Source organism: Leuciscus leuciscus (assembly GCF_965113295.1).
Source record: "Leuciscus leuciscus genome assembly, chromosome: 12".
NCBI classification, from domain to species: Eukaryota; Metazoa; Chordata; class Actinopteri; order Cypriniformes; family Leuciscidae; genus Leuciscus; species Leuciscus leuciscus.
The window spans coordinates 20,691,521-20,710,840 of NC_138736.1; the positions used below are offsets into that span (position 1 = coordinate 20,691,521).

General features: G+C 38.7%; 1 long non-coding RNA gene across 1 annotated transcript; it reads right to left on the reverse strand.

The window, feature by feature from the left end:
* Positions 1-14,643: 14,643 nt before the first annotated feature.
* On the reverse strand, positions 14,644-19,293 carry LOC309511571. Its single transcript, XR_014210682.1, has 3 exons — positions 18,819-19,293; positions 17,311-17,377; positions 14,644-14,757 (listed from the first exon to the last, which is right to left on the reverse strand). It is a non-coding gene; the product is annotated as an uncharacterized lncRNA (long non-coding RNA).
* Positions 19,294-19,320: the final 27 nt, after the last annotated feature.

A 19,320-nucleotide genomic window follows, 5' to 3' on the forward strand; every position in this document is an offset into this window, starting at 1 on the left:
TTGGTAATGTCAAGTTGTCATGACAAAGACACTGACAGGTTTTTGATGTATTGGTTTATGTCAAGTTGTCATAACAAAGACATCTCAAACAATGTCATATTTGCATTAAAAATGTCATAATTGAGCGAATGATACTTAATGACAGTTGTCATAAAGATGCATAAAACCTCCTTCATATTCATGACATGTGTCATGTCATGATTATGAAGGTGTCATGTCAGTCTTATGCACACCCCTTCAAGTAAAGTATTACCAACATGGTATACTTACCCATGTACTTTCATCATGTCTGCAACCAGGAGGTTTACCATCTGTCGCCGTGTAGCATCCGTCAATGTCTTTGTTTTGTCATATTCGTGCAAGATTTTTTCTCCCCCTGGCTTAGACTGGAGAACGTTTCTCACCATCTAAAATATGAAGAAGAATCACAAAGGTAGTCATAATGTTAGACATTCCTGCTATAAAACCACAGCTCTTCTACAGAATCTTTGTGTTTGAGGATTAATAACTAATTTAATATATTAATTTAAATTTAATTTAAATTCCCCAATACCTCATTTGCTGATTCCTGCTCAATGTGGGTTCTTTTATATTCATTGTTTCTATCAAGAATCACTGATGCATCTGATGAATCAGACACCACAGAGGATGATGTGTCGGACACAAGCGTCTGACGAAGAATGTGAGAGATCTTGATGAAGCACAACTGCAAGACATTTAAAAGAAACATACACGTTTTAAATACTATTGTTTGCTCAAGAACCTCTAACAACTTCTTTTAGGCTTGACAACCAAACTGTCAAGCATATTAGGGCACAACAGGCTAGTCCAGCTTTAATTGAACTTTGAAAAACAAACACTCTAACAGAGCAAAGTCTTACCTGTAGACTTTTCTGTGGACACATGGATGGTAAGATTCCCTGCTTGTAAAAGCTCCTCAAACACATCCGCATCCACTTCTGTCCCAGATTCATCTGTGACATGCAGCTCGGTCTGCAATGGAAAACCTAACTTTTCTAGGACTTGAACCTGAAATAAAGGAAAATATAACTATTAGTTGAAAAACTTAAACTAAACGGAAATTAGAAATGTTTTTTTATTTTTTTATCAACAAACTGGATTCATTTCGAGGTTTTTTTTCATTCATTAACCGACAAAATTATGTAAAATTAAAATTTGTAAAGTGTCTGTGACTGTGACCCATTAAAAATACCCAATATTTTTTCCCAGGGGTTTAGTTTTAGCCTGCATGTAAAATAGCAGCAGCAGAATAGGATTCATCATCGTATTCACCTGTAGCGCTTCTGTGAACGGAGAAAAAACAGGATAAAATCCATAACTCCATAAAATGAATAACTCCTTAGGAGCATAAGAATTGGATTACCACAAATGATCCCAGCTGAATTGGTCTGGTCTGACTCAGTTCATCATTGATTGGAAGAGAACAGTTCAAACTTACTGGCTGTGGAAATCAGTGGGCGTGTCTCATTATACTATAATCAAAACGACATAAAATAACTTGCGCTCTGTGCAACCAAAACAGCATTTTTTACGGCGTCATATGGCGAGATGAACGGCGTAAAAAGCGGCGCTTTCCATGCACACTAAAACGCGTCGAATACGGCGTCATTTACGTATTTCGCGCGTTTTTTACGCTGTTTGTAATTACAACGCGTATTTTGCGCCGTCAAATGCGGTCCTAACTACATGCGACGCGACGCCGAAGTTCGAAGGCATTCAATTCTCTACGATAAATCCCACAAATTCCACAAAGACATCAGGAAAAAGGATTCCGTCTGGAGAAGTATAGCTGAAGCATTGAATACACATGGTAAGTTAAGTTTAGACTTTCATCTACAGCTAATGAATGAATGAATGAATGTAGCATTTAGCTATATAGTACTAATGAAGCATCAACCTGTGTAAAAAAAAATTCCGCTTTATTTTCAATGTAAAGTAGAGTGAATAGGCATGACGATTTGTGTCCCTGTATCCAGGGGTGTCACTCCAGACAATCTACTGAAATACTCACCTGTGGCACATAGCATACACTGTCCTCAGTGCAGCTTCTCTAGTTAGCAACCCTTTTCGTGGAGAAGCAAACCAACAGCCTACATTTTTAACATCTCTCTGTACTGACCTATATTTTATATATATGTGTAATGCAATGTTAATAGTTACTAATGATTTGAACTAACATATGGTAGTTTACCATGGCGTGTAGGTCAATATTTTTTTTTATTATGTACTGTGTAATGCATAGCATATTATGTTTTCCCATGCTGATTCAAATCATAAGCTAGTGGCAGAGATATATCCAAAATGTGCATGGATTAAAGACAGTACAAAACAGTTCAGCAGAAATTAAACCATTTGATTCTGAACCAGAGAAATTAAATAAAGATACCACAAGAGTAAATCATGGAAGTTTACAGCAATCAGATTTGCATCAATTCCAAGTGTTTGATACAACACATTTTTAGAGCGTCTCCAAGAACTACATTTGGGTGTTTTCAAATGTATTGATCAGAAACATGCTGCCTGAGAGCTGAAGTAATCTGCAAACTTCTCTCGCACATTTGATGCTTCCAGGCTTCCTCTGTTGGAGCGTTCAGTCAGCCCCCTCAAGGACACAACTTCAGATGCCTCTCTGAGCCAGTGTTCTGCTTCACCTGGGTGTGTCAGCATGTTGTGCAGAATGCATGTCACAACAATCATGGTGTCTGTGGTCTCGGGCATCAAGTTAATGTCTCTGTGAAAAATTCGCCAGCGCGAGGATAGTATGCCGAATGCCTTTTCCACTGTCATTTGGGCTCTGCTGAGGCGGTAATTGAAATTTGCCTTTCTTCTCTCTAGATTCTTCCCTGGGTAGGGTCTCATTAAGTAGGGCTTGAGAGGGAATGCGGCATCTCCAACCATCACGTAGGGAAGTCTTCCCAGGTCCTCAGCACCAGGCAAACACTTTTCCTCAGGAACACTCAGTGTCTTCTCCTTCATTGCTCTGCCTAGTGTGGAGTTGCTGTAGACCCCTCCATCACTGCTTTTTCCAAAATCACCAACCTGGATTGCGATGAATTTATAGTTGGTGTCAACAAGGGCAAGGAGAACTATTGAGAAATAGGCTTTATAATTGTAAAAAAGGGATCCAGATTTTGGCGGAGCAGTGATGTAGATGTGTTTCCCATCTAGTGCCCCAATGCAGTTGGGAAAATTCCACCGATCTTCAAAGGACAAAGCTATGTCCTCCCACATTCCCTTTGTGGGCTTTGGGAGATAGATTGCCAACATTTGTTCTTCAATGGCCCTACATGTCTCCTTGATACAGTCGGACACTGTCTGGACTCCGAGACGGTAGCAGTACGCCAGACTGTGCATCGAGTCTCCTGTTGCCAAATACCTGTGAATAAAAAACACATTGTTAATAATAATAATAATAATAATAATTCATTACATTTATATAGCGCTTTTCTCTGCACTCAAAGCGCTTTACATAGAAGGGGGGAATCTCCTCAACCACCACCAATGTGCAGCATCCACTTGGATGATGCGACGGCACCCATATTGCGCCAGAACGCCCACCACACACCAGCTTACTGGTGGAGAGGAGACAGTGATGAAGCCAATCAGAATATGAGGATGATTAGGAGGCCATGATAGACAGAGGCCAATCGGCAAATTTGGCCAGGATGCCGGGGTTACACCCCTACTCTTTCGAAATACATCCTGGGATTTTTAATGACCACAGAGAGTCAGGACCTCGGTTTAACGTCTCATCCGAAGGATGTTAGAGTTTGTGAATAATGCATCTGTGTTTGTTTTACAGATTATGAAACACTAAAGTCCAAGTGGAAAAATCTACGAGACACATTTGTGAGAAACACAAGCAGACCACGCCCACCGAGTGGTTCAGGGGCAACTACACAAAAGGAATGGAAATACTACCACTGTATGACATTCCTTTTGCCATATATTCAGCCAAGAATGTAAGATTATTTGTTATCAAACTACAACATTCTGTCATATGTTAGTTCAAACATTGCATTTTTATAATTTAATTTAGGGTATTTTATTATTTGTTTTCCACAGGACAAGGAGCAACTTGGATGACTACAGTCACACCAATGAATTTGCATGTGAAGAACAAGATGATGATGGAGAAAATAAAGACAGAGAACATTCAACAGATGAAGGAGAAAAAGGAAGTGAGAGAGAGTACACCATGACAGGAGACGAGCAAGAAAATGCAACATCAAGACCTAGAAGAGGAGGTCAGATAAAGAAGAGGAGGTCAGCTGCACAAGTGGCCACCTCAGAGCTGTACACATTTCTTCAGCAGCCAATGCCTCATGAAGATCCTGATGAACGTTTTTTTATTGAGTTTGGCACCCGGGATGAGGAAAATAACGGTAAATAAAGGGCAATTAAAAGTCAAATTAATGTCACTCATTGTCAACTGGGAGGATGAGCAGCATCAAATGCCCAGGCCTATGTCTACTAATCAATTTGCACCTCAATACCACGTGGAACCTCACAACTACATGCCTAATCATACACACAGCCTGCCAAATCATCCTAATTTTTCAGCTGCACCATCACAGCATAGCTGGGGAAATTTACACAGTTAAGTTCTGACACAGACACACACACACGTATATATATATATATATATATATATATATATATATATATATATATATATTTTATATATATATATATATATATATATATACAAGCCCAATTTGCAGGTCGGTGACTCTGTTCTTGTGCTTTTGCCAGTGCCTGGTGATGCTTTGCAAGCCAAGTTTTCAGGACCATATGTCATTGAGCAAAAGCTCAGTGAAACTGATGTTATTCAAACTCCTGATCGTCGGCGAAAAACTAGAGTTTGCCATGTGAACATGCTTAAGGAATATGTGGAGAGGGAACCGAAAAATGCTCCGTCTGTAGACGTGCCATTGGTTTCTTCAGCGGTCACCATAACTGCCTCTTGTGCTGTAGAAGACGATGGTGTTGCTCAAACTTCTACCCCTCATCTGAAGAATTCTAGCATTTATCTGAAAAACAGTATGAGGACGTGTGTAATTTGATCCAGACTTTTCCCTCACTTGTTTTAGATGTGCCTAGCAGAACATCTGTATTATGAATGAATAGCTTTATTGGTCACTAGTCACAAGTACCAGCGAAATTCCGCCATCAACCTGTCCATACAAACATACATACAATATGACAAGGGGGTAGACAGGACAGGAAGACAGAGCATTTTAGGAAAGAATACAGCATAACATGAGGAGAGGTGAGGAGAAAAAAAAGGCCACCCCCAGACTACGCTCCTGTAAGGAGTCCAGTTTGGGAACAGTAAAAAACACCTCAGCAACATTGGCACATAATCAGTACACAACATGAACACACAAGACTTGCAACAAGGGAGGGTAGTTGGGGATGGAGGTAACCCAGCACAAACAAGCAGCCATCCGGTTCCTGCAGCCATTCTTCGGCGCTGGTCGGACCCGCCTGCCAGACTGGTGGTATGTAGCGTCGAAGGCGAGGGATGGGGGTATGGGGTGGTGATTGCATATCTGTATATATGTAGTGCGTGTATGTGTAGGCCTGGAAAGCCGCTGCGTCTGGCATCCTAATCTAGCCTCAGTCCGCAGGATGTCATTGCGACACAGCAATTGCTATGGAGACAGCCTTGATCAGGTCCCAGACAGAGTCAACAATCAGCAGGTGTCTGTGGGGGATGGGGGAAGGAACGCAAGAGCGTCACGCTGCAGTGCTCCACGGGGGGAGTTGTAGTTCCAGCAGCAGCCTCGGCCAAGGCCAGTGCTGGTTGAGGGGGGCCGAAAGCAGATAAGATTGGGGTTGTTTGGTCTTGGGACGAGTAGCTGCATTCCAATTTACGCAGCCCCTGGTCCATTTTGGTCTCCGAAACGATCCATTTGCCTTTGCAAAGCTGTAAGCTTCTCCAAGATGTTATCCATATTTTGGTTCAAAGTCACCAAAGTCACAGTCTGAGTGCTGACAGCTCTGCCCACTGCTTCAATCATAACGGGCAGCCTTATGGGGTTTTGGACAGCTGTCACCGTCTTCTTAATTCCTCGATAAACCAGGGCAATGCCTAATCCAAACAGCAGAAAACCTGTTATCATGGTTCCGAATAGGTAGATGTCTTCAATGTCCTCCACGGAAAGAGCCGCCAGACACACGACCCGCCACCTCTCCCACGCGTCCATCGTGTAGCCAGCTGCGAACGTTCCGGCAGGGCAGTCAGGTTCCCCCGAACCCAAGCTTCTCGTCGAGAAGATGGTGTCAATTGCGTTGAGAGACCAGTTGATCAAATCCATAATTTCTTAGTTTGGAGAACAGTGCGGAGAGAGTCTCTCAAAGTACAAGTAGACTAGACGAGACGAGAGAAGCAAAGCAGGGGAGATAAGGGAGAGGAGGGTAAGAAAATGCGACCGCCTTCGTTGAGAGCAAAAAAAGAAGAGTCATGACACTGAAGTGGGAAGTGCATCCCCAGTGAAACAACATCCGTATAGGGTGAATCCCCCAAAAAACGGGAAATTATGAAGGGCGAGGTAGAATATCTATTAAAAAATGGGTTAGCCGTACCAAGTCAGAGACCATGGAGCTCCCCATGTTTGCTAGTACCCAAATCAGACTCCACATATCGCTTTTGTACGGATTATAGGAAAGTTAATAATCTTTCAACACCTGACTTTTCCCACTGCCTCGCATTGAAGATTGTATCGATAGGGTGGGAGCGGCCAAATATGTGACAAAGATAGATCTGTTAAAAGGGTACTGGCAGGTGCCTCTTACACCACGGGCTTCAGAAATGTCCACCTTTGTTACACCCGACAACTTTCTTCAATATACTGTCCTTGCGTTCGGGATGCGAAATGCTCCTGCAACGTTTCAAAGGCTTATGCAGAAGGTTTTATCTGATGTACTGAAGTGTGATGCATATATAGATGATGTGGTATGGCAAGCCGTTTTAACATTTAATCATTTAAACCGACTAGTCTCTATTTTCATGCTACTAGTACTTATTTTTTAGATACTAGTATCTATTCCATTAAGTACTAGTACTTATTCATTAGCTACTAGTGCTTATTCTTTAGGTACTAGTGCCTATTCTTTAGATACTAGTGCTTATTCTTTAGGTACTAGTACTTATTCAATAGATACTAGTACTTATTCATTAGATACTAGTACTTATTCATTAGATACTAGTACCTATTAAATAGATACTAGTACTTATTCATTAGATACTAGTACCTATTAAATAGATACTAGTACTTATTCATTAGATACTAGTACTTATTCCAACAGTGACTAGTAACTATTATTTTGTTACTAGTAACAAATAATTTCCTTCCTTTCCTTGCCATTGACTTCTATGGGGATCTGTCATTCAGATATCAACTATTCAGTTCTGACTAGTATGTATTCCAATTGTGACTAGTACATATATATTATATACTAGTAGTTATTTATTAGGTACTAGTACTTATTTTTTAGATACTAGTACCTATTACTAGATACTTGCATGTATTCAATAAATACTAGTACTTATTCATTAGATACTAGTACTTATTCAATAGATACTAGTACTTATTCATTAGATACTAGTACTTATTCATTAGATACTAGTACTTATTCATTAGATACTAGTACCTATTAATTAGATACTAGTACTTATAAATTAGCTACTAGTACTTATTCAATAGATACTAGTAACTATTTATTAGATACTAGTATTTATTCCAAATGTTACTAGTAAGATTTTTTATTTTACTAGTAAGATTTTTAATTGAACTATCCAGTGGCCGTTCTGACTAGTCATAACATAAGACGAGTAAAAAAGCAGTTGTGACTAGTAAAATAAAAAATCTTACTAGTAACATTCTGAATAAATACTAGTATCTAATAAATAGGTACTAGTATCTATTGAATAAGAACTAGTAGCTAATTTATAAGTACTAGTATCTAATTAATAGGTACTAGTATATAATGAATAAGTACTAGTATCTAATGAATAAGTACTAGTATCTTTTGAATAAGTACTAGTATCTAATGAATAAGTACTAGTATCTATTTAATAGGTACTAGTATCTATTTAATAGGTACTAGTATCTAATGACTTAGTACTAGTGTTTATTGAATACATACTAGTATCTAGTAATAGTTACTAGTATCTAAAAAATAAGTACTAGTACCTAATAAATAACTACTAGTATCTAATATATATGTACTAGTCACAATTGGAATACATACTAGTAAGAACTGAATAGTTGATATCTGAATGACAGATCCCTATAGAAGTCAATGGCAAAAAAATGTATTTGTTACTAGTAACAAAAGAATAGTTACTAGTCACTATTGGAATAAGTACTAGTATCTAATGAATAAGTACTAGTATATATTTAATAGGTACTAGTATCTAATGAATAAGTACTAGTATCTAATAATAAGTACTAGTAACTAATGAATAAGTACTAGTATCTATTTAATAGGTACTAGTATCTAATGAATAAGTACTAGTATCTAATGAATAAGTACTAGTATCTATTGAATAAGTACTAGTACCTAAAGAATAAGCACTAGTATCTAAAGAATAGGCACTAGTACCTAAAGAATAAACACTAGTAGCTAATGAATAAGTACTAGTACTTAATGGAATAGATACTAGTATCTAAAAAATAAGTACTAGTAGCATGAAAATAGAGACTAGTCGGTTTAAATGATTAAATGTTAAAACGGCTTGCCATAGATGTGGTGCTGTATTCAGACAGTTGGACAGAACATATGACTAATCTTGAGTTATTGTTTACTCGATTGTCAGATGCTTCTCTGACTGTAAATCTCGCAAAGTGTGAATTTGCGAAAGCAGAGGTGACATACTTGGGAAAGAAGGTGGGTCAAGGAAGTGTGAGACCTGTAGAAGCGAAGGTTTCTGCAATAATAACTTATCCATCTCCATCTAATAAACGTGAGTTTGAGACGTTTTCTTGGAATGTGTGGGTATTATAGAAATTTCTGTCAAAATTTCTCCAGTGTTGTGACCCCACTTACTGATCTACTCAGTGATAAGAGGAAATTTGTATGGTGTAATGAGTGCGAGCATGCTTTTTTGTCTGCTAAAGATCTTTTGTGTCACGCACCCGTTCTTAAGGCTCCGGATTTCCACCGCCCATTTAAGCTGCATGTGGATACGAGTTCATCTGGGGCAGGAGCAGTATTGTTACAGGAGGACCATATGGATATTGATCATCCTGTGTGCTATTTTTCCAAAAAGTTTTCAAGGTGCCAAAGTAACTACAGCATAATTGAGAAGGAAGCTCTTACTTTAGTGCTGGCGCTCCAGTACTTTGAAGTTTATTTGGGAGGTAGTAGTGTGCCCATTATTGTATTCACCGACCATAACCCTCTGACGTTTTTTTCCCGTATGTGTAATGCCAACCAGCGTTTAATGCGATGGGCATTAAATGTACAGGAATACAACCTGGATATTAGACATTTGAAAGGCACTGAAAATGTTGTAGCGGATGCGCTGTCCAGGGTGATGTGTGCTGAACCATAAGAAAGGTTGTTTTTGTTTTTCCAAAAATTGGGGGAATAAAGGAAAAATGTATTGGTGGGGTTACGTTCAAGGACGTATTCATTGTGTGTCTGTTACATACCAAGGGTATGTTATGTGCATATGTATTTTTTTTCTCTCTCTCTTTTTCTTTCTTATTGTGTGTCTTTGATTAATAGGATTAAGGGCTACCACCTGTGCTCGTTTACCTGTGAGCGCTGGCCGCGCACTGATTGGTGCATATCCTGAGGAGTCTAATACAAAGCAGCAGAGAGAGCGTTGAGGAAAAAAAGAGACATCGCGGCGTTTGAGGTTGTTCCGCTCTCCAAGCCCAGACGAGCAGGTTGCGGTCTTTCGTGTGTGGTGACAATGTGAGTGATAATGTAATTCTTCGATGTATGTCATTTATGATCAGTAACAGTTTTTCTCAATTGCTAAAACACTAAAACCCATTGGCTGAACAAAGTTCTCAGTTACCTGAACTCATTTAGCTAATTGTACAGTCTGTTGTCAATACCTTAAAACATTTCACATGGTAAAACACAATTTGCAGATCTCACTTAGACTTTTCAGCAAAACTCTAAACTCATTCTCAAAACAAATTCTGCACTCTAATGCACATGTCATCCATACTGGTAAACACAAGAGGCAACAATCAAATACAAATAGAGAACACATATCATTCATTGAACACAACCACTCAATTAATTTAACCAGTTTCAAATGATGTGACACAACCAATATAAGCCAGTTCAGATTCCTGTATAATTATAATATAACAATATAATTCCGTTTAGGTCGACGAAAGTGCTCTGGCCTGGCCTGAAGAAGCACATTGATCACATGTTTACTCCTTTGATTTTTGTCCCTTTTAGTAATGTATACTGTAGTACAGTGTATACTGTATACTGAACAATGGGCTGTATACTGTACAATGAACAAATTGTATGGCCCTGAACATTGTGCTTTCCATTTGTTAACAGTACTGACTGCTCAATAGATTTTGACTTCGTTTTGTTTTCTGTTTTGTAAAGGTATATGTTATCCCCTTTTTAGGTAGAGGTATTTTTGTTTTCTATTGAGTTGGGCCCTCCTCCCGAGGTAATATTTTTGTTTGGATTTATTTGTAATGTGTTTCTTTACTTTATATTATTATGTTATAACTCCTGCTGAGGTTAAATAAAAGGCAGACACACCATTCGAAATTGAGACTTGTTTGTTTGTTTGTTTTTCTGTGAATCTGGGACTGGAGAGCTGGAGATCCTCAAAGTCTCTCCACTATGTTGTTCGTCGTTCCCTATTTACCCCTAGATTAAGGGGGAGACGTAACACTTTGAACAAAACCAATCCAAAGACTGCCCTTTCATTGTGTATGTCCATGTAATGGAAAGTCTTCAACACCTGGCTATGTCTCTGATTGAGATTGGAATCAGATTGAGATAAAAATGCTTATCAGCTGTTTGAATATATTTTTTAAATATTTGTTTCAATACTTTTGAGCTGATATTGTTGCAGAAGTATAGGCTTTATACTGTATCTATGGTTTGGAAGAATAGGTCTTCATTTCTGGCATGCTGCGTTTAAGCATTTGTAAACAAAGACTATAAAGATCCATGATTTTGGTATTAAGTATGCTTATATGTAAAGAAAATGTAAGCATTCTAGAAACGTGTTAATTGACTGCATTTTGTGTGAAAACAACATGAATTGTGTTAATGGTATGGTCACAACCCACTAAACATCAGACGTCTATTGGACAGGCAGATCATGTCTATATTGCGTCAGTCGGTCCAAGACCAATTTTTTACCTTTATGCAACGTGCAATCTAGGTCTGCTATTTGGACATCTAACCATGACCCCACCTGGACGTCAATATAATGTTCAATATTTGAATGCCGGAATAGGTAATTTTCTGGATGTTATGTGGACGTCTAAGACAGGTGCAGGAAATTGACATGATCTAGGTTTGCAAAGTTACCTCCAAATGAGGTCTTTTCTACGTCATGTTTGGAAGTCAGATTTTGGTTCCCTGAAGGTGCAGACTGTGACGCCATGTGGACGTCTAAGACAGGTGAAGGAAATTGACATGATCTAGGTTTGCAAAGTTACCTCCAAATGAGGTCTTTTCTACGTCATGTTTGGAAGTCAGATTTTGGTTCCCCGAAGGTGCAGACTGTGACGCCATGTGGACGTCTAAGACAGGTGAAGGAAATTGACATGAACAATGAATGTAGGGAAATGTTTGATTGACTGAGGCATTAATCATTGACATGCTTAGCTTCGTGAATGCATTTTTTTATGTTAAATATTAACATTGTTTTTCAACGTGATTCATGAGTAGCCTAGGTCTAAAGCAGAAGTAGTTTGCACGTCGTGATGACGTCCGGAATTGGTCCGCATATATATATGAAACAGGAAGTCCCGCCTGCGGTATGGTAGTACCACAGGAAACACCACAGGAAAAGTGAACGGCAGCAACTTCAAGCAAGAGATAAATCTGAAAAATCCTTGTTTTCAAGGTAGATTCGGTCAACTTAGTGAAGTTTATGTTAAATTATGCATTACTAATTTTAGCTGTTTTAGCGTTATTGTCTTAAACTAGCCTACCTAAACCTGTTGTGGGGTAGGGAGTGCATCTCCATCAGCTAGCGTTAGCTAAACATTGGCCATAGTTAGCCTACTTTTGAAAACAACTTTCGCATTGCACCGAAGCTTAACAAGTAGCAGCTAACATCATTCATCATAAACCCCCCTGACTGACATGACTGTGTGTATGCAGAATATTATTTGTGTATGTGTTTGTGGCCACAGAACATACTTTCTCCTATTGATTTCTAAATGTAAATTATTTTCCTTTAGACTCTTCTCTAATGCCGCAATGGCATCTTTTAATATGAAGTGGAGGGGGCAAAAAGGCAAGAGGCCTTTCGGAAACACAAAAATATACAGAGCACTACAAGGTAAGGCCAGATAAAAAAAGAATGAGGGACTTGATGTATGACTGCAGAGTGCCTTTGTATGATAGTAATTACGTGTGTTTTTGTACTTGTGCAGATGGAGTTATGAAGTTCGACCAAACTGCTACGGAGGACTCCATTAGAACTTTCACCTCAGAACACCTTAAACACGCACCACAAAGAAGTGTATTTCCAAAAATATTTACAAAAAATAAAAAATAAAAATGAGTGGGGATTGAATTGATTTCTTAAACCTCTGTGCATAACTGTATGCCTATCCCTTTCCAGAGGGTGGAGGGCCTGTTTTCTGTACCAGTTAATTTTCCTGTAGTTTTGTTTGGCTCAGAGGCAGGTTTGAACTGGAAATGGATGGAATAGGCTAGATTGGAATGTGTTTCCAGTAATGTGGTGGTAAGGGAAGCAATCAAATGAAGCTACAGAAAAATGAACTGGAACAGTTGAAATGAGACAAAGGTTATGAACAGTGCAGTATAAAAGCACTGTCTGCACCTCCAGAGGTCCTCTGGACGTTAATACAGGACGTTTGTTTAACGACTAAATAACACGTCATTTGGCGTCACAGTCTGCACCTTCAAGGTACCAAACTTGGAAGTCCTCAATGACCAAACTGTTAAAAATGTATTGTAATTTTACAGGAAATTCCTGGCAACTAATTGCAGTAAATTTACAGCAAGTAATATACAGGATTATTACTGTTTACGATTACAATAAAGTAATGTATTTATACAGCACTGCCCTACAAAGGCAAAAGACCTAAAGTCGCTAGAGTGTGGAACTGAGAAAAATGACTTTAAAGATTTTTAGTTGTCCCGCCAAATTAATTATAGGTAGGACACTGGAAATCTGGCAAATAGATGTTTTAGTAATGACAATTATATACATAAAAAAATCATGAGCTCAAACTTGACTTTTGACCACTATTTTTAAGTTACTGTACTCTGCCTTTGTATTGTCATGCCAAGTGAGAAGTCATGCCAAGGCAAAAGGCAGTAACTTCCACATTATCAATATTTGGTTGCTGATCACCATTAACAAAATCATTATAGTAACACCTGTATAAAATCTAGTGATCATGGCATTTATTTTGTATGATTTACAATTATTTATAGCCATCTATTGCTATCATGTGCTTTGGTTGCATTCTGATGGCATTATTAATACATTTGACATGACAAAATACCTCCAAAGATATATTAGTCCAGCGTTGGCTCGACCGTGTTTAGGGCGGGGCTGAAGTCGCCGGCGAAGTTTTGGCACTCTGCCAGCTAGATGCATGAGTGTTTCAACTAGGTCCGCTACCTGAACTGGGTGAGGCGGGGCTTTAGTTCTTGGTTGTATTCATCTGCTATCGCACGTTTGTCGATGGAGCGGTTTCAGACCATACTAAATCTTTTGACCGCGTTTATGCAGGACAAAGCTCTGAGGACATCAGAAGTTACAGGGACTGATGGCAGCAGCTGTACAAAGTACACAGGCTACACCGTCATTTTAATTTTAATGGACATTAAAACAAAGGATGATAACCATACAATCTGGTAGGTAGCATTATTTTATAGAACACCGGCACAGTAACTTCATATTGACGCGCGGCTAAACAAAGGCAGAGCACCGTAACTCAATTTGAGCGTTCCAAAACAAAGCCAAAGAGCGGTAACTGATGTTACGGTGTTCTGCCTTTGTTTCTCATGGGCTTTTGGAAGTTACTGTTAAGACAACTAATTTTCTCGAAAAAACAACGGAATTGATTCAAGATACTCATCCACATGATAAAGGAAGTCTTGAATGTGCCAAAAATATAAATAACTCATTTTCGACCAAAAACGAAGTTACGGTCTTTTGCCTTTGCACAGCAGAGCAGTGCTACTGTGATTATAGTAGCATAATTACAGTAAAATGCTGTAATTTATTTCAATTTACTGTATATTTACTGCAACTCAGTTGCCAGGAATTTCCTGTATTTTTACAGGACAGAATTAAAATATTATATTGTAATTCAATGTACTGTATATATCCTGTTATTTGTAAATATTACAATACAATGCTGTAATTATCCGTATTAGGCAATTAAAAACACAATGATATCTTTTTAATCTTTTATTAAAAACTGTTTTCTTAGGAGGGTGTAAACAGGTGCGTTGAGCCCGTATCTCTTCTCTGCTTTGCAGCCCGTCTGGGAGTTGATTCCACAAAAAGTTCTGAAAACCGAGAGAGAGGAAAAAAAGTTAAGTTTTCATATCTGTTAAATAATGACAAATACTGTGTAAAAAACAAAAGTAACCTATTCCTACTTTCTCATAAACGAAAATGATTTTGATGTATTTATTTAATATTAACAACTTAACATTTAGAATTGGCTTTTACATTGTTTTTTGTAAATATATAATGTCATTGTATGCATGCACTGTATATCGAATGACGCTTTGGACAAAAGCATCTGCTAAATACCTTAACCACACTTCAAAATGTTTTATTTAATTAATTAATGAAAGTCGTAATGTTAAACTGATGTCCGTCAGACTCTTCTGTTTACACATAAATGTCCTGCATGGGAATACCAACTTAGAACATAGAACAGACACTTAACAGTAATAGCTGGGTCTCCATCCAACTTTTTTATGCACATTTTAACCATTTGAAAAAGAAATCCTGACCTAGAAACGGATAAAATTCACAATATATTTACAATCAGAGTTATATTAATAAACACCCTGATTGTCACGAATCTGGTCTGTGGCCTTCCGCCCGATAGCCACCAGAGGTCGCTTCTCCATCATATTGAATCTCACACAGCACACTGGACTGCATTTCCCATCATCCATTGCACGGACAACACACACAGCTGATTACACTAATCACGCTCCCAGCTGAGAACTATCTCACAATCACTATCACCCAATCACACACTCTTTATAAGCCTTGGACATTCTCTTTGTGATCGTCGAGTATTGTATAGCGCATATCCTAGCGACAGCTACTCTACGAAGCCCACTCAGTTGTTTTAAATCTTGCCTTGCCTGTTTTGATATCTGCCTGTGTTTCCTGGATTAACCCTTTGCCTTGCCCTTCAGACTCTGTTTGCCCCTCGTTTGGATCATTGCTTGTGTACCTGGATTATCTCTCTGCCTTGCCCTGTTGGATATTGTTCACCGATCGTAGACCCACGCTTGCCCTAGGATCTCTCTTGTGTCTTGCCCGTACCATACCTGTTTACCATGTTTATAAATAAAAGCTTGCACATGGATCCGCACGCCTCACGTCTTGTTCGCCCTGTTACACTGATGCTTCCGAGCTTTATAATGGCAGTGGATTGCAACATCAGTTTGAAGCTCAAAAAAGTGCATATATCCATCATTAAAGGGATAGTTCACTTTGAAATTAATTTTTGGTATGTTTTAGCTTACCTCAAAGGCATCCAAGATGTAGGTGTCTTTTTTTCCGCAGTAGTTTCAATTTTTATATTTTTAGGTCAAACCGTTCTTGTCTGTCAGTCAAATAATGCAGGTCTATGGTCACGGTCTCAAAACACAAGCACAGAGTCCAAATTAAAACAATTCCCCGTCGTCCAAATTAAACAATTCCCCATCGTAAGTACACATTGATGGCCTAAGACACGAAACGAGCGGTTTGTGTGAGAAAACGAACAGTATTTATATCGTTTTTACCGCTTATACGCAGCCATGTCCGAGTGATCTGATCTGACGTGCACGCAGACTGGTGCATAGGTATATATACACTAGATGTCGCCTTAAAGACATTCGTTCCAATGAACTGCCGTAGACAAGGTGACATCTAGTGTGTATATATCTATGCACCAGTCTGCGTACACGTCAGATCAGATCACTTGGACATGTCTGCGTATAAGCGGTAAAAACGATATAAATACTGTTCGTTTTCTCACACAAACCGCTCGTTTTGTGTCTTAGGCCATCAATGTGTACTTACGATGGGGAATTGTTTAATTTGGACGACGGGGAATTGTTTTAATTTGGACTCTGTGCTTGTGTTTTGAGACCTGCATTATTTGACTGACAGACAAGAACGGTTTGACCTAAAAATATCAAAATTGAAACTACTGCGGAAAAAAAGACACCTACATCTTGGATGCCCTTGAGGTAAGCTAAAACATACCAAAAATTAATTTCAAAGTGAACTATCCCTTTAAAGTGCTTCACACAGTTCTGATGGGTTAATAAAGGCCTTCAGAAGCAAAGCAATGAGTTTGTAAAGTTTTAAATATTAATATTTTTCTTACATGAAGTAAAATTACTAGCTTCCGGCCAAAAGAACAATAACATACAGATTTTACTCTAAAGCGCAGCTTATGCAACGTACTGCTGATATTTACACTACGCCATGACACACTACGCTACTTCTGACGTCATAAGTTGCGTAAGTTGCACTTTCAATGCAAGTAGACTACATATGGCTGTTTGGCCGTAAGCTAGAATTTTACTTTGTGACGTGTTAAATATGGATATTTTTCTTACACAAACTCTTCGCTTCAGGAGGCCTTTATTAACCCCTCAGAGCCGCGTGGAGCTCCTTTATGATGGATAGATGCACTTTTTTGAGCTTCAAACTGATCCACTAACATTATAAAGCTTGGATGTGTCTGTCTTTTTTGTTGTTGTTTTTTGTATAACTCAGATTGTATTTGTCTGAAAGAATGGCTTGAAGGTAAGTAAATCATGGGGTAATTTTCATTTAAAAGTGAACTACCCTTTTAACAAAACAAGGGAAGAATATACCTTGTACAGTTAAGCAAGGTGTGCTTGGTAGGGTCTCTCTCTGGATATCAGCAGCTGTGGCAGAGGGCTAGGGAATACAAAATGTAAACATTACCAATCACACAACAAATACCAATTACAAATCTATTATTATTTTAATATTCCATACAGTCTGCCAGGCAGCCACATATAATTTGAGAAACAAAATGGTTAACTTGATTTTAATGCTACTGATAATTTGCTGCCTTCTCTGAACACAAAGAGAGCAGTGAAAGCCTTTCCACAGAACCCAGGCTTAAAAATATTTAATGACGATGCTGGTTGGTTTAAGTTGCGCACGCGCAGTTTATTTTATATAAAGACAGCTTACATGCCTGCTCATTCACCCTGGTTGGCCATGTCACGTGAAGTAGACAAGAGACGTAGATTCAAATGCAGAGTGATTTATTCGGATGCCAAACTGGAAAGGTACAAACTCCAACCCTAGGCATAAATGAGAGGCTACAAACTGGAACACGTAACAATACAACGAATCGGCACCAGACAGCAAACACAAGGAGATTAAATAGACTAACAAAGAAAAGAGGTAACAAGGCAGGCAGGTGGGGGAAATAAACCAATAACGAGATAACAAGATGGGCGGGGTTGACAATTAGACGAGAGCACATGGCACAAGAAACAACAAGACACTCATGTGCTCACACAGGACCAGACTGAACATAAACACATGACAAACCGGGCGTGTCACAGCCCTGTCACAAACCCATGAGAAAATCCAGACCGAGGTGACAGAACTGTGACAGGCCAAGCACAAAGTAAAGTTATAACATCTGAACATACCAGATGCTATATTCAGCTTTTATCACAGTTAACGTTATAGCTAACTTACAGAATTAAATGAAGATACCAACATTGTCATTTAATTAAAGCCCATATTTCAATCTCGTTATTTGAAATATTAATTAAATTACAATCCTGGTATCTTTGTTTAATTCTGTAAGTTAAGTAATGTTATTCAGTGACCATAAAATCTACAAGCTACGTTTATGCTAGTGTGCAAACCACGACTTCAAGACCCCCGATTACAAGACAGCAAAACAGAAGTCCTAATAACGTTACAACAGCCTGTCCGGTAGCAAGTGTAATCAATGCAATAATAACCTGAGCTAAGGAAGCTTACCAGGCTAACGTTAATGCTTATTTTTACAGTCTGGGATAACTTTATTTGAGCTATCGTCATTGTGGTGGTTTTCCATTAACGTTACGTTACAAGCTCAGCTCGACTCGATTCTACTCACCATGTTTGTTTTTCCATTGTGAATATCTAGTGTCTTGTACCTGATGTGGTAGCTTACCTTTTTCTTATGGATTGAGCAAGACGCCGCCACTTCACTGGGGTCAGTTCAGGTTGTTTATACCGGGAGTGAGCGAGTCGAGTCGGGGCGAGTTGAGCTAACGTTATAGGGATCTAACGTGCCTAGCTAATGTCACTGAAATATACCAAACGAAAAATTGTGAATATCTCGTACCTTTACACCTGCATGTGGTTCCTTTTCCGTATGGATTGAGTAAGAAGACGCCACTTCACTGCGGTCAGTTCAGGTTGTTTTCAGTCGACTCGGGGCGAACGTCACTGAAGCTAATGTTACTGAAATATACCAAACGAAACAATCAGCAGCACTCACTCAAATCAACGGTATTAATATATCCATATACTTATAAAATAGATTTCATGTTAACGTTTCATACCTGAGATGTGTTCTTCTTCCAAAAATGTTTGATTCTCTGGTAACATTACCGTTGGCCGCTCAATTTCAAAATTCAAACAGCAGCGATCCCACAATGCTATGCGGTGGCTGTAAAATAATGCTTCTACAGTGTAGTTACAATAAAATTACAGGACTGTCCATAAATTTCCCATCATGCATTTGCATTTACAATAAAAACATGAATACAACATGTTGTTGTAAAATTTATTGTAAAAATTACATCAATTGCTAACAGTGCACATTTGGAGTATATTTAGCCCAA